Below are 14445 nucleotides of genomic sequence, written 5' to 3'. Positions count from 1 at the left end.
TCTGTGACATATTTCAAGTGTCTAAAATTGGACCTGTTATATCACAGAACTCCATCAACATCAGATGGACGAATAAATGAATTAATGATGGAGAAGTAAATTCCTTACATGAAACTTATACCTGAAAGGTCCCACAAATTCTCATTTTTATATGCTATCTTGCATGTAATACAAGTTGGTAAACATCTGATTACCAACGGCACTGTGTACAGTTGGTAAATGTCTGTTAAGTGAAGGGATGGTAAATAAATTGGTTGTGTCAGTACCTGACAGTGGACCATTTTCTATGGTTTCTGTTGATAGAAACGGTTTATTTGCCTAATGGAGACTGCAAGTGACAAGGGCAATTCCATTTTGATTTAGAAGGGCCATGTTCATAAATTTGAGGAAATGACATAACCAAGACAGACTTCAGAATAATTTTGCCATAATGATAATAACAATGATAATGGTGATGACAACAATAGCTCCCCTTTAGCAAGCATATACTCTGTGTTAGGATGAGCTCTGTCATTCAACTCTAACTAATCCATTCAACTCTCACCATCACCCTGTGAGGCAGTCATTACTGAATGGTCTTCCTCACATTACAAAGGGGGCAAATGTTAAGTAGCTTGTCCAACGTCCCCCAGCTCTGATATGGCAGAGCTACACATTGACTCCAGGCAATCTGACCACACTGAGTGAAACATCAGGTTTTACATAAAATAATCCTGGGAAATGTATCATTTTCTTGGCAGATTACTCCTTTATTTTGGACAGGTACATGATAGGAACTTCCAAATTAATCTATCTAATTAATCTACTCTTTAATAGAAATCTCTAATTGAAAAGGTCTTTTGGTACTACTATGACCAGTGGAAGTGTGGGTCTGTGGAACTCCAGACAACAGAGAGTCCCACTCAAATGCATGATGTTAAACGATACTAAGAAAACTACCAGTACTTAGTGTCATGGATATCAACATCTTCTACACTCCCTGAAAAATGTGATTTTTGAAAAGTCTACTAACTCACATTTTCACAACACTGCAATTCCCATTAGTAGAATATTGAAATATCTATTATATACATCTATCTATGATTTTTCTATTAAGATATTATCTAAAAACATACCCAAATTGCTAGTCAGTGGCTCAAAATTCAGAAACATCTGGCAAAAAATATTAATTGTAAACAAAGAAATAAACCCTGGTGGGATAAATAATAAACTCAAGTAACTGATGGTTCAAAAAATGTTTCCACATATCTTGTACAATGAAACATATACTGAAGGATTCAAACACAATCAGAGAATCCAGTCAATTCACTGAGAAGAAAACCAGTCAACAGAGTAACAGAATCATGCACAAATCCAGGTAAAATCATGACATTCAAATGTTACAAATATTTCTATTGCAATTATATATTTTATCTTTTCTTTTATCTTCTTCCATTTTCTTATGAATCTCCTCAATCACTATCCAGAGCTTAGAGACTGCAAATACATTTTCAACATTAATCTTTAACAAAACTGACAAAAACAAACAATGGGAAAGGATTCCGTATTTAATAAATGGTGCTGGGAAAACTGGCTAGCTATATGCAGAAAACTGAAACTGTACCCTTCCTTAAACCTTATACGAAAATTAAGATGGATTAAGGACTTAAATGTAAAACCCAAAATCATAAAAACCCTTAAAAAAAAAACCAAATCTAGGCAATATCATTCAGGACATAGGCATGGGCAAAGACTTCATGACTAAAACACCAAAAGCAATTTCAACAAAAGCCAAAATCAATAAATGAGATATAATTAAACTAAAGAGCTTCTGCACAGCCCAAGAAACTAGCATCAGAGTGAACAGGCAACCTACAGAATGGGAGAAAATTTTAGCAATATACCCATCTGACAAAGGTCTAATATGCAGAATCTACAAGGAACTTAAACAATTCACAAGAAAAAAAAAACATCAAAAAGTGGGTGAAGGATATGAACAGACACTTCTCAAAAGATGACATGTGTGCAGCCAAGAAACATGAAAAAAAGCTCATCATTAGTGGTCATTACAGAAATTCAAATCAAAACCACAACGAGATACTATCTCACGCTGGTCAGAATGGCGATTATTAAAAAGTCAGGGAAACAACAGATTTTGGTGAGGCTGTGGAGCAACAGGAATGCTTTTACACTGCTAAAGGGAGTGTAAATTACTTAAACCATTGTGGAAGACAGTGCGGCAATTCCTCAAGGATCTAGAACCAGAAATACCATTTGACCCAGCAATCCCATTACTGGGTATATACCCAAAGGATTATAAATCATTCTACTACAAAAACACATGGACATGTATGTTTATTGCAGCACTATTTACAACAGCAAAGACTTGGAACCAACCCAAATGCCCATCAATGACAGACTGGATAAAGAAAAATATGGCACATATACACCATGAAATACTACACAGCCATAAAAAAATGAGTTCATGTCCTTTGCAGGACATGAATGAAGCTGGAAGCCATCATTCTCAGCAAACTAACACAGGAACAGAAAACCAAACACCGCATGTCCTCACTCATAAATCGGAGTTAAACAATAAAAATACACGGACACAGGGAGGGGAATAAAACATACTGGGGCTGTTTGAGGTGTGGGAGGCAAGGGGAGGGAGAGCATTAGGACAAATACCTAATGCATGAGGGTCTTAAAACCTACATGATGCGTTGACAGGTGCAGCAACCACCATGGCACATGTATACTTATGTAACAGATGCATATGTATCTCGAACTTAAAGTAAAATAAAGAAAGAAAAAAATCACAATATTGAAGGTATTTTTATACCTTAGAATTCATTACTAAGATTACTCAAATCTACAATCTACAATCTTGTTCTTGAGCAAGACGTGTACTCTCTTTTCTTAGTCACACAGTGCAAATGTTTGTTGACTATCTGGTAGTCTAGTGCTTGTGTGCACTTCCCTTTGAGTTACTGCAGGTGACAGAAACCCTACCTTCCGATCAGCTCTCAAAACAAATCACCCCAAATTATCCTTATCATTTTTTTCCGTAGCTAGTATAAGAAAATGAGTAAAAAGAAATAAAAATCTAAAAGGTTCTTTAAGAAAGGTAGAAATCTCATTAATGTCTTCATTTATTTTCCTCACTAACATTGTTTAAGCGATCATCTTTTTTGGAGGTCTAAAAGAATTAAGATTAGGGCTTTCCAACATGCTGAGGGACATCATGCGTGATCCCTTTTTCCAAAAATCAAGAGTTTGTTTGTGTATAAACTAGAACAGAAAACATACATACATTTCCTACACTTGATCTTAACCAAAATACCAAGAAGCAATCACACACATATATTTCTCAACTAAATGTTTACCTCACTGCAAGCCAAAGGTCGTGGAAGGGTTGTTTGACATCTCAAAACTAAGTTTAGTATTATACCCAGTGAATTCCTATCTATACCAAATACAAATCAATTTCCAGAAAGTGCGTTAAGCATTTTAATAAAAATAATCAAAGAATGGTTCAGAGGTATATAAACACCATTCTGGAGTGTTTCTTAGCAATCCTATTGCTAGAAACACACATTTTAACAAATATTTAATACAATTTTAAAAATAGTACTTCTTATTGTAGAGAAAAGGTGTTCCGGAGCTTGTTCCTATGCAGCTGTGGCTAGCGGAGGTCTGGGGACAGGTGTATATATAGTAAGGTGGAGAACAAGGACTAGGAGTAAGAAACCCTTCCTTCCAGTCCACTTAACCAGTGCCTGGCTGCTGAAGCAAGAGCCCCGGCTATCCTTCGGAGCACTCATGTGTCAGGCTACTTCCTTCTCACTGCAAGACAGGTCAGTGGCCCTGAATCATACAATTTGAGAAGATGATTTATAGCTGCAGCTACTTGACTCTCTGACTTCTTTTTTTTTTTTTTTTGGCAAGGGGGGAACTGGCCAACTCTGTCATTTTTAACTCATCATTGTAAGAACGGACAACCGTGGTGTAGCTGTTTTTGTGTATTGGGAGACCAGTACAGAAATTAATCAGAGGTACGACAGGGCATCTTTACCAGTGAAAAACAATACAGGGCGAGGGCGTCCGCATACTTACATTTAAGGGAGCATATCGTAGTGCAAATTGGGTCATCTCAGGATATATAAAAGCATTATTCCTCTGAGATTTGAAAAAAAATGTAATTACTTCTTCCACCAAGCATGATTCTTTTCAATAACCTTCATTTTTGTCCCCTGGAAATGAAAGGAGGTTTCTGTTAAAAAGGCATTTCCTCTGACTCTGTGTCCTTGAGCCGCACAAAATGTAAACCATTCCCTCCCTCCTTCTTTTGAAGAAAAAGGGGGCTTCAATCTTTCCTTCTGAACACGGTCCATTTAAATAAGGAGATGGAGTCCCATCTTTTCCATCAGCCCCATTGTTTGACTTGTCAGTAATAACACTTGAGCTGAAATTGTACAGGCGTCCTGCTAATTTAGTAATTATTGACATGGTGCTGAGCAGGAAATGATAGCAAACAGAAGGAACAGTTAAGGAGAAATGAAATAAAAGATGTTCATATCATTGTTGAATAATGGTTGAGATCATTTTGTGCTTTAAGTAGGCCCAAGACACCTTTTCCCATTTTCCTGACACATTTATAATTTATGCTTTGTAATAGTTCCAAATATTTTTAGGACACTGGACTTTGTTTGAGAATCTTGCCAGACTGAATGAGAGTCACGCAGCACACACACAGAGGAGTGGGTGAGGTGACCTGCTGCAGCCTCCCATTTAGGCAACAGCCCCTTTCTCTTTGGCCTGCCTCTCCTCCTTTTGAAATTTACATTTCTATTTATTGTGTCTCAGCTTCAGCTAAGATTTCTGTTGCCAGGCTAGGCAATGTGACCCATGCAGTTACAGGTGTAGATGGCGTTCATTTGTGTATTTCTTTTCAAATCTGGACGCCTTGCTTAGTCATAAGAATTTCCCTAATAATAAGCGTAGATTGGCTTATCTAAAGGAAGTGGTCTATTTGAGCATTATCAGAACTGTGCTAGAGCAAAGGACATGTGTGTATGTATCATATGCACATGTGATGACAAACCATGGAAAAAGCTGAAGCAGGACTATACAAATTTTGAAATCATATGCTGGGATAATATGAATATTGGCTCTGTGAAAATACAGCACATTTTTTCTAATTCTGATATTAGAGAATAAGAATGACACTTTTTGTATGAGGTCACCATGTAATATGGCATTTACCCTTAGGTAATGATTACCTATCAGAACATAATTTGTCTATGCTAGCAAACAAAAGATTAACGTGACAAATGTGTTACACAAAGTACTACAGCTGCATAATATTATATTTTTCTTAGAAATGAAAAAAATTTATTTTAAAACATAGTAATATTAACTTTTAGGGCTACAGATATACATATGATCCAAATATGGAAGACAAGTAGGCATAATATAAACCATGGGAAAGACAGAAACCTCAACGTCTTAGAGGGCTGGGATGTGGGAAATTGTGATGACAACGATGATCATAATGCTTTTAATCACTAAGAGAGCAACTAGATGAGCTGATCACTATTTTTTTTTAGACGGAGCCTTTCTCTGTTACCTAGGCTGGAGTGCAGTGGCACAATTTCGGCTCACTGCAACCTCTGCCTCCCAGGTTCAAGCGATTCTCCTGCCTCAGCCTCCGAAGTAGCTGGGACTACAAGTACTTGCCACCATGCCCAGCTAATTTTTTGTATTGTTAGTAGAGACAGGGTTTCGCAGTGTTAGCTAAGATGGTCTTGATCTCCTGAACTTGTGATCTGCCCGCCTCAGCCTCCCAAAGTGCTGGGATTACAGGCGTGAGTCACCTCACCTGGCTGGGTGATCACTCTTATGCACCAGGTGCCATCTGCAGCACTTTGCATGGAGTAACTTACTCAGTTTTTCCAAGAAAACATGGTGTTCACATTATAACAAGGAGTAAGCTGAAGCTTAGAGGGAAGCTTCACAATATTGTCCAAAGTCTTAATTATGACTCTAGTCATTATTGGCTTTTTATCTTTCTGATTCCTGAAGTAGAGCTCCAAAACACTACCCTATATTGCACCTTTGAATTTTATCATCTTCTTCCTTTTCCTATGTTTTCTGTAGTTGAAATTATTCCTATAAAATTAAGAAAACACAAACAATTTTTTAAAAGACTCAGCCAAGCATGAATTTAGACTTTAGGTCACATGGTGTTTTGCAGATACATGCTATAGCCTAGTCCCCTATACTAAAAGTATCATTCTCTTCTGTAGTCTTTACCTTAAAAAAAAATTCCATTGAATGTCTAAATCTGGTAATACTGGAGAAATAGTTTAAGCGACACAGGGCAAAACCAGTAGAGATGTGCTGAAGGCACACACAAAAAATTTACTAATATGTAAAAAAGAACACCTTCTCGATAGAAACAAAACCTTTCTTAGCTAAATACTCTTTTGAAAGAATCACATAATGACTGTACACAGGTAATCTTAAAATGTTCACATTCCATCCAAAAAACATATGCTTAAGCCAGGTGGCAACTGCATGCAGTCCAAGCTACTTAGGAGGCTGAGGCTAGAGGATTGCTTGAGCCAGGAGTTCAAGTCTGTAGTTCACCATGATTGTGCCTGTGAAGAGCAACTCCAGCCAGGACAGCGTAATGCAACCAAGTCTTAAAAAAAAAAAAAAAAAAACACTTATAAAATTCCTTTGTAATTGTGTCATGAAATACATTGTTTCCATAATGTTCTGTGGAGTTGTTAGGCAGTGCAAAATCAGCACAGAGGCAAGTGCTCATTTGTCTCTACTACTAAGAAGAAAACTTCCTCAGCTTTAAAATTTTATTTATTAGGGCTACCGAAGCTATCCAAACACATATACCTTTCTCCAGGAAGTGTAATATGTACTGCAGGCAAACTAGATAAAAACTGTTTGATGTCATCACAGAACATCCATATATATATGGATATATATCTCTCTCCATATATGTAATGTATATCAACTGTATATATATGGATATATATCCATATATAATGTATATCAACTGTATATACAATGTATATCATTGTGTATATATCCATATATACAATGTATATCCATATATAATGTATATAATGATATACATTATATTAACTGATATAATGTATATCAGTTATAGCTCTGAATATGTGCATATTACCCATGGGATTCCATGACATTTTGTGCAGATTGCAAGGTGTGCATGACCTGTGGACTCCTGTTGTATGCACGAATTATGAACAGAAATCATACTTTATGTCATCTGGCTTTGTACCTACAAAGCCTAGTATTATTGGCTCCCGATAGCCCCTCCTGCACTGGGAACTTCTGAAGGACAAAGATCACATTTTTGTGTGAATACAGGAGTTGACAAAAGAACACTTTCATTTGGAAGGAGGAGACTTGTCACTAGGACTGAGAAGGAATTTGAGGATGACAGCAGTAGTGGTCCATTTACCATTTTGGCACATGAAAGTTTAACTCAGAATCCACCTTGAGACACATTCCTATAAGCTTATAGTGATATATTTGACTTCATGAAGTCTTCCACATTAGAGCTATGAAAGTCTAGTTTCTGCTGGGAGCTCATCACAGCAGGGGCATGCAGTGCTCCCTACTGTTTCTGCTGCAAATCCACCCAGGATTCACTCTCCCCACTGTGTTGCTTATATTATCCTCTGACAGGTGAGGCCCACAGCTGTGACTAGACACAATGACCAGAGCTGGTTAGGTCAAGTGTGAACAAGCAACTGCAGCTGATGCGTCGGCTGGGTTGGAAACCTACTGCCTGCCAGGCCTAAAATAAAACTATGAGTTGGTCAATTAGATCAGTGGGAGTGGGGAATAGATGGGTTGGAGGAATAATGGCAGGTGGCAGAAAGAAACTGGGTTATAAAGTTCAGGATCATATGCAATAGTTCACTTTGGACACTAACTGATGAAAACTTTTAATGCCTCAGAGGCAAGTTTATTTTCACTTGTGTTACAGTCTAACTATATGCTTCTAGTCTACGGGTAGCTTTCCTCCAGTGGTGGCTCAGGGACCAAAGATCAGGGTTTCCCCTTTGTGGTTTGGCCATCTCCTAGCATGAAGGCTCCACTTCTCAAAAGCCTGAGCTCTGAAGCTGCCACTTCTTTTCCGATTCCATTGACCAAAACACATCATGGGACCCCCCTCAACAGCAAGGAAAGCTTGGAAATTAGTAGGGCTGCCTGTATGGGAAGACAAACAGATTTTTGGTGACCTGCTACAGACACAAGCCAAGTTATGTTCAAGGTAGAGCTTTATGAGGGACAAAGAGATGGCTGAGTTGCTCAGAGAAGATGAAAGAGCAAAGTCCTAAGACCACGAACCTGTCTTGATTCCACTGTCTTCATTCTTACTTTCTTAAAATTCTCACAATATTTTTTACTGTATGCCACTCTTTAACGGAGCCAGCATGAGTAAGTCTTAACCATACATTTTATAAATCTATTATCATAATCTGCATTCTTCCTGAATGTTCAAACCAGAATTGAGAAAACTGAAATTGGAGACCAGGATACTATTGAAACATGAATTCCTTCCATGATCCCCTCAGTAGAATTTAATGAAATGAAAGGATAGCTTCTACCATGTTACGTTTAATTCTTCCTCGATTTCATTTATCTTTTTACTCAAAACTAGTATTTTCCAACAACTACTTCTCTTAGAATCTCTGTAAGCCACAGACATGTTAGCAACTTACTCTGGTCGTATCATGGGCCAGTGCAGGAGCGCTATCTCATGATTGTGAGCCTGATTTAACTAAAAATAGCAAAGGAAGCGCTGAATTCTGAAGCATTTCTCTCATTCCCTCTAGCTGAATGGAAACATTTGCACTCAAAGAACAGCTCTTCTTGCCTTATTGCAACATAGAGGACTCAATCACATTTTCCCTTGAGGCTAGCAACAATTAAAAACTAGCTGCCATAAGACAGTATTCACAGATATTCACAACAAACACAAATTGGTGCTTTCCACTGAGACAGGCAGGGTATGCCACACAGACAGCAGGACTCAAGGATAATCGTTTCTTTCAATATCCGGTATCTTTGAAATGAGCTTGGCTGTTAATAAGACTAATGCCTTCAGTGTTATTCAGTCAGTTTCATCCTTCACAGCTTTTATTTTCTCCTTAAAGACCCTACCAGTCAGTTGAGCCCCTTGATCAGCTGGGTAGAAGTTGGGAGATACACATTGTTTGGGAGAAGATCATAATTTAAGAAAAAAGCCTCAGAGGAATGAAATGCCAGGTATTTCCATTTGCAAGCATTCTCAGGCTCTCTCCTTTTGGAGAACTTCCCTTCCCCTCACCTCCTCCATATTATTATAACATTGCATCAGATATTTAGACATGTTTTAATACCAAATGACTTTCTTTTTTTCTATATCTGTTTTCTAACCAATCTGATATTCCAAGGCAACAATAAGAAACGACTCTGTTATTGAATTGGGAACAAAAGATACAGTGCAGAAGCATATTACAATGTTCAGAAAACCCTAAACTGAAATCTGTTTACTAAGCCACCAGCTGTCACTTCCTCTCCTGGCTGCGGTGCACTACCTATCTGGAACTGTTGCCTCGCACTCATTGTCCTGACCCTACGGTATATCTGCTCTGATGTTTTCTTAGAAAAACACGTTTACCCACTCTCCCCCCAAATTACATCTAAACCTGCTCTACACGTGCTGTCATTCTCAATTACATTCAATCTTCTTCCTTTTCCATCAATTTTAAAATGGACATTTGTAAGAAGTGGCAAGACAATCTATTTAAGAATAAAAGTCAAAGAAGTAAACTAAATGACCACAATAGGAATCATGAATGTGGAACGAGAATGTTGACTTGAGTACCTAGAGTTCAATCATAAATTAAAAATCGTTAAAATGTGGTGTTTGGGGTTATGAACTCTGTTTCAATTACAAGTAGCTGTGTCTGGCATGTTGGAATTGTTTTCTAATCTTAAGGAAATGCTAAAGGTGAGATTTTTCAGAAGGATAAAAAGTCTTTTTAGGAAACCATTACTGATCCTGGTATTTCAGTGACCCCATACACTCACTCTTGCTTCGCTTCAGTGTTGGCAACATCTAGCAACCTTTTCGGCCTGCTCAGGAGAGAAGCCAAGGATTAAACCGGCCATGAAGACTCTTTTCTTCCTCAACTCACCGCTGGGAAGCGACGTACTCTGTAAGTTCCCATATCTGGCCATTAGGGCTCAGGGTAGTAGGGTGGGCTGCTCAGAGCTGAGCCACACTCACACTGTGGATAAAAAGATGTCCGTCTCCAAAACTGCTAACTTTGCTTCTTCCACCACCGCTTGGCTCCCTGTAGTCAACGTGCACGTGATTCCTATTAAAATCCTGTTTCCTTAAAGCAACAAGGGTTTCAGCGTACAGAATAAGGTATCTGACCTTTGGAGCCCATGAGCTCTCACTGCTAGATATATTCACTGAATCGACTCTCAGCACACAGACCCTATCAGCGAAGGAGAGAAACTTCATGCAGCATTAATCAAACCTGAAACGTTATTTTTAAGGTGTCACGAAATCCACACTGACTGACTGGTCCTTTTAATCTTAATTTTGAACAGTTGCTACTCCAATTAAATTCTACCACCTAGCATTTTCAAACAGCTCCTGGTTGTTTCCACAAACTCCGTTAATGGACAGCTGTTTCTGACAGCTCCCTGATTTGCCAGTGCTGTGTTGGCTGCCGGCACAGGAGGCCCGTTCTGTATTCTGCTGCTGGCACCGGGGGATATGCAAATGAACACATGAATCAGTTGTCACCACCACAGACACCGTGCAGGGAGACGATCAGAATGTGTGGGGAGCTTAGTTGGCTGCCAGTGAGGGGAGAAGGGGGGCGCGGGCGGAAAGCTTCGGTTTCTTGAAGTGAGTTTTCTTTCCTTTTTCTTTTTTCAAGTGTCTCCAGTTTATTTTCCCTTTGTGGCATTCATTAGATTTCAGTTCAGGAGAGTGCAATCTGTTCCTCGCCAATCACCAACAGAAACACTGAAAGTTCGGGAATGATAGAAACATTTCAGGTAAACACCATTAGAACGTCGGTAGCACAGGCAGAATATTATATGCACTTCCGTTTCCCAAATATTTCCCCATCTGAAGTGGGTGAGGGAGTGATGAGGACAAAACAAAACTTTTGTTTCCCATACGGATGTGCTCGAGAATACTTGGCTTGGGTTCCCAAGCCTGGTTATAAGTGCTCCGAATTATTTCCAGCAAGTCATGCGGAGCTGCTCCACCCGCCAAGCTGAATGCTCATACAAATGGTGTGAATACATTAAACGAAGAACAGAGTGAGTGAACGCCAGCCCCAGGGACTCCCGTCCTGTCCTTCAGACCTTGCCAATATACTAAACAATGGAGAAACTGGCTGGGAACAGTGGCTCACGCCTGTAATCCCAACACTTTGGGAGACTGAGGCGGGCAAATCACAAGGTCAGGAGTTCGAGACCAGCCTGATCAACATGGTGAAACGCATGTGGTGGCGCATGCCTGTAATCCCAGCTACTCAGGAGGCTGAGGCAGGAGAATTGCTTGAACCTGGGAGGCAGAGGGTGCAGTGAGCCAAGATCATGCCACTGCACTCCAGCCTGGGCAACAGAGAGAGACTCAGTCTCACAAAAAAACCAACCAAACAAACAAACAAAATGGAGAAACATTTTTCCTCTTGTGTTATTTAGTATTCAGTCAGGGAAGTAGTTACACTTGGAGTGATATAGACTGTGGGGATTACTATAAGGGCCGGATCTTATGACTTGTGGGATGTGGTGGTGAGGCTCCAATCACTGCAGGTCAGCAGGACCTATGGCTGGGAAGAAAAGCTGGACATAAAGTGGTGACCGCAAGGACACATTGAAACCCATGAGGACATACTGAAACTCACAGAGACAAATGGAAACATGTGAGCACAAATTGGTACTGTTTCAGTCTCTCATTGCCTGCAATTTTGATGGCACAGGAGATCTGAAGAAGGAATGATACCCTTGGCCACATTTCTGAACAGGACTTGGCCTAAGACTTGAAGAGACAGCAGGAGCTGCAGTAGAGGGGGCCCAAATAGCTGCCCCTACCAGCAAGAGCAGCCAGTGGGTCACTGACAACATGCAGCAGGTCTGGTGAGGCTGGGAGCCCTACTCCAACTCTCTGAGCCTTGGGACAGCTGTTTTACTTCACCTGCCTAGTCATTCACAAATTCCTCTGCAGCCAACCTTCACTCAAACCGTAACAGGAAGGCAATTCTGGAAATCCTGTTTCCAGATCTGCTGGGTTGACCCTTAGAAACCACCACAGCTCTATACCCAGTTCCACTTGGCCTTGAGAATCCAATGTGACATTGTCTACTATGGGTTCCATACATCAGTGGTAGTACCAAGCACAGTACCTGGAAGATGAACAAAGAAGACAGGGAGAGCTAGAGTTAGTCATGGAATCAAGTGGTGAAATTACAGGATGGTCTGGAGTGAAATATGGTTAAATATGTACCACTGCTCAGGGATCAAGGAGCAAATCAGTATCACATATTGATTTTATTGAAATACTCTTAGAAGTCCTGCAAGATGGGGAAAGCTAACCAGGGCCAGGTTTAGCACAGGTACAAAGAATGAGAAAGATAAAATATTATGATCTTGATTACACCTGGCTAACACATACTATCTGAGAATTTATGTGCCTTCTATCTAAAGAGAAATGAATACAGACTTCATTTCTACGTTTGTTTCACATTGGTATGTCTAAGCTGATTTAAAATTGCAAATGTTTCAGAATCTCTTGATATTAGGGAGACCTCAGATATGTTGAACAAGAGAGCAATAGCCAGAAGGAATCCTATACTCTCATCAGGGTTAATTCAAAACATCTGTGGGTCTTGTGTTGTTACTCATTATCAACAGACTGCTTATAATTCCCCTTAAATCTAAAATAGGTTTAGCATTCATAACAGTTAATTTTCACTTATGTTTTGGATCAAGACACCCAAATTTAAACTTATTTAATAATAAAATTAACCAAAGGGTGATTGATCCTCATGGCCTTCTGGAAACACACACAGACACACACAGACACACACACACACACATACACACACAGAAACCACATAAACTACAGAAATACACAAACATACATAAATATATATACATAAACTATAAATGCAATTCCTATTCACCAGAGCCAGCCTCACCCTCTGCTTCCAGCCCAGTAGACTTGTTGCTTCTGAATTGTTCTTATATATTTATAGACATCTCTCTATACATATACACACAAATATACACATCTATGTATATAAACATATATACACACATATACTTGTGTGTATATTTTTTTTCCTTATAACAGGGAATTTTGACACATTCATTCCCTTATTAGATTGAACACCTTTCCATATCAATAACAATGAAAATATCTTTCTTTGTATGCATTTCACTTTGTCTATTTATCATAATGTATTTAACTGTTTCTTTATTGATGGGCATTTAGGTTGCTCCCCTAGCCCCCTTTAAAAAATAGCATTCCCTCCTAAAAGATTCCTGGTGACATCTCTTCTTTCTTGCTTAGTCTTTTATAACTTATGCATTGGATTCCAGGGCACGAGAGAGAACCTACGCCCTTTTACACACCTGACAAATGAAGAGAACATTAACTTGAATGCGTCTCTCATTCCATAAATGTTTGGGCTCTTCGCTTCTTCTCACTCAGATCAAGATGATACGATGAAGATAAGGGCCTGCCTTCATAGAGCTGGCCCACTGCTGAGCCCACTGCACCTGAGGAAGCCGACGATTATTTTTCTTCAGCTCTATATGGCATTGTCAAAACAGATTTCCGAGTTTCAAAAATGCATTAGAAATTGCTTCATTGGTTGATGTGGACCCAGTGATCAATACAGTTCCACAATGAAGAATTCTTCACTCTTTCCAGATTTTTAAGAAATGCTATTTGGTACTTCTCACATCTAGATTCTTTGCATAAACATCAGTTTATGCTAAAGGGTTCATTCTCCTGGCCAGAATACTCCTCCCTAAGAAATATCTCATAAAACAAGATGAAAGCTAACATTTTACAGCCACTAGTCCATCGTTTTCTTCATTGAAGGATTGTGTAGGTTTGCACTTAGTCTCTTGATCATTTAGCAATCAATGCCAACAGCAGAATTACTTGTTTCTCATCAGCAAGGTGTCCTTCAGCCTTAGCATTTTATTGCACCCTGATCATGCTCTTCATAAGAGGACTCAGAACTTCAAATTAATAGGTGGCTTAGTATAAGCCAGCCTACAAACCAGGTGCTTCTGCCTGGGAAACTATATAACATGCATCAGATATGTTCTATTACTAACTACCACCGCCCTCTTGAAAAATTTACTTCTTGTTGAAAT

At 39.2% G+C, this 14445-nt stretch overlaps 1 long non-coding RNA gene across 4 annotated transcripts in view; it reads right to left on the bottom strand.

Moving 5' to 3' along the window:
- The window catches only part of LOC105707670 (uncharacterized), a 242600-nt gene that overhangs the window by 142277 nt on the left and 85878 nt on the right, over positions 1-14445 (bottom strand). For 3 of the 4 annotated variants that reach the window (XR_010342637.1, XR_001105148.2, XR_001105149.2), the window contains exon 2: positions 4096-4232. This is a non-coding gene — a long non-coding RNA (uncharacterized LOC105707670). Of the gene's footprint in view, positions 1-4095; positions 4233-10220; positions 10387-14445 lie in introns of those variants that run through there. The other variant, XR_010342636.1, reaches the window with a different exon arrangement.

Source organism: Aotus nancymaae, unplaced genomic scaffold (genome assembly GCF_030222135.1).
Source record: "Aotus nancymaae isolate 86718 unplaced genomic scaffold, 86718_ANA_hifiasm-v0.15.2.pri h1tg000014l, whole genome shotgun sequence".
NCBI lineage: Eukaryota > Metazoa > Chordata > Mammalia > Primates > Aotidae > Aotus > Aotus nancymaae.
Note: the sequence above shows the minus strand (reverse complement) of the source record. Positions and strands in the feature narration are given on the sequence as shown.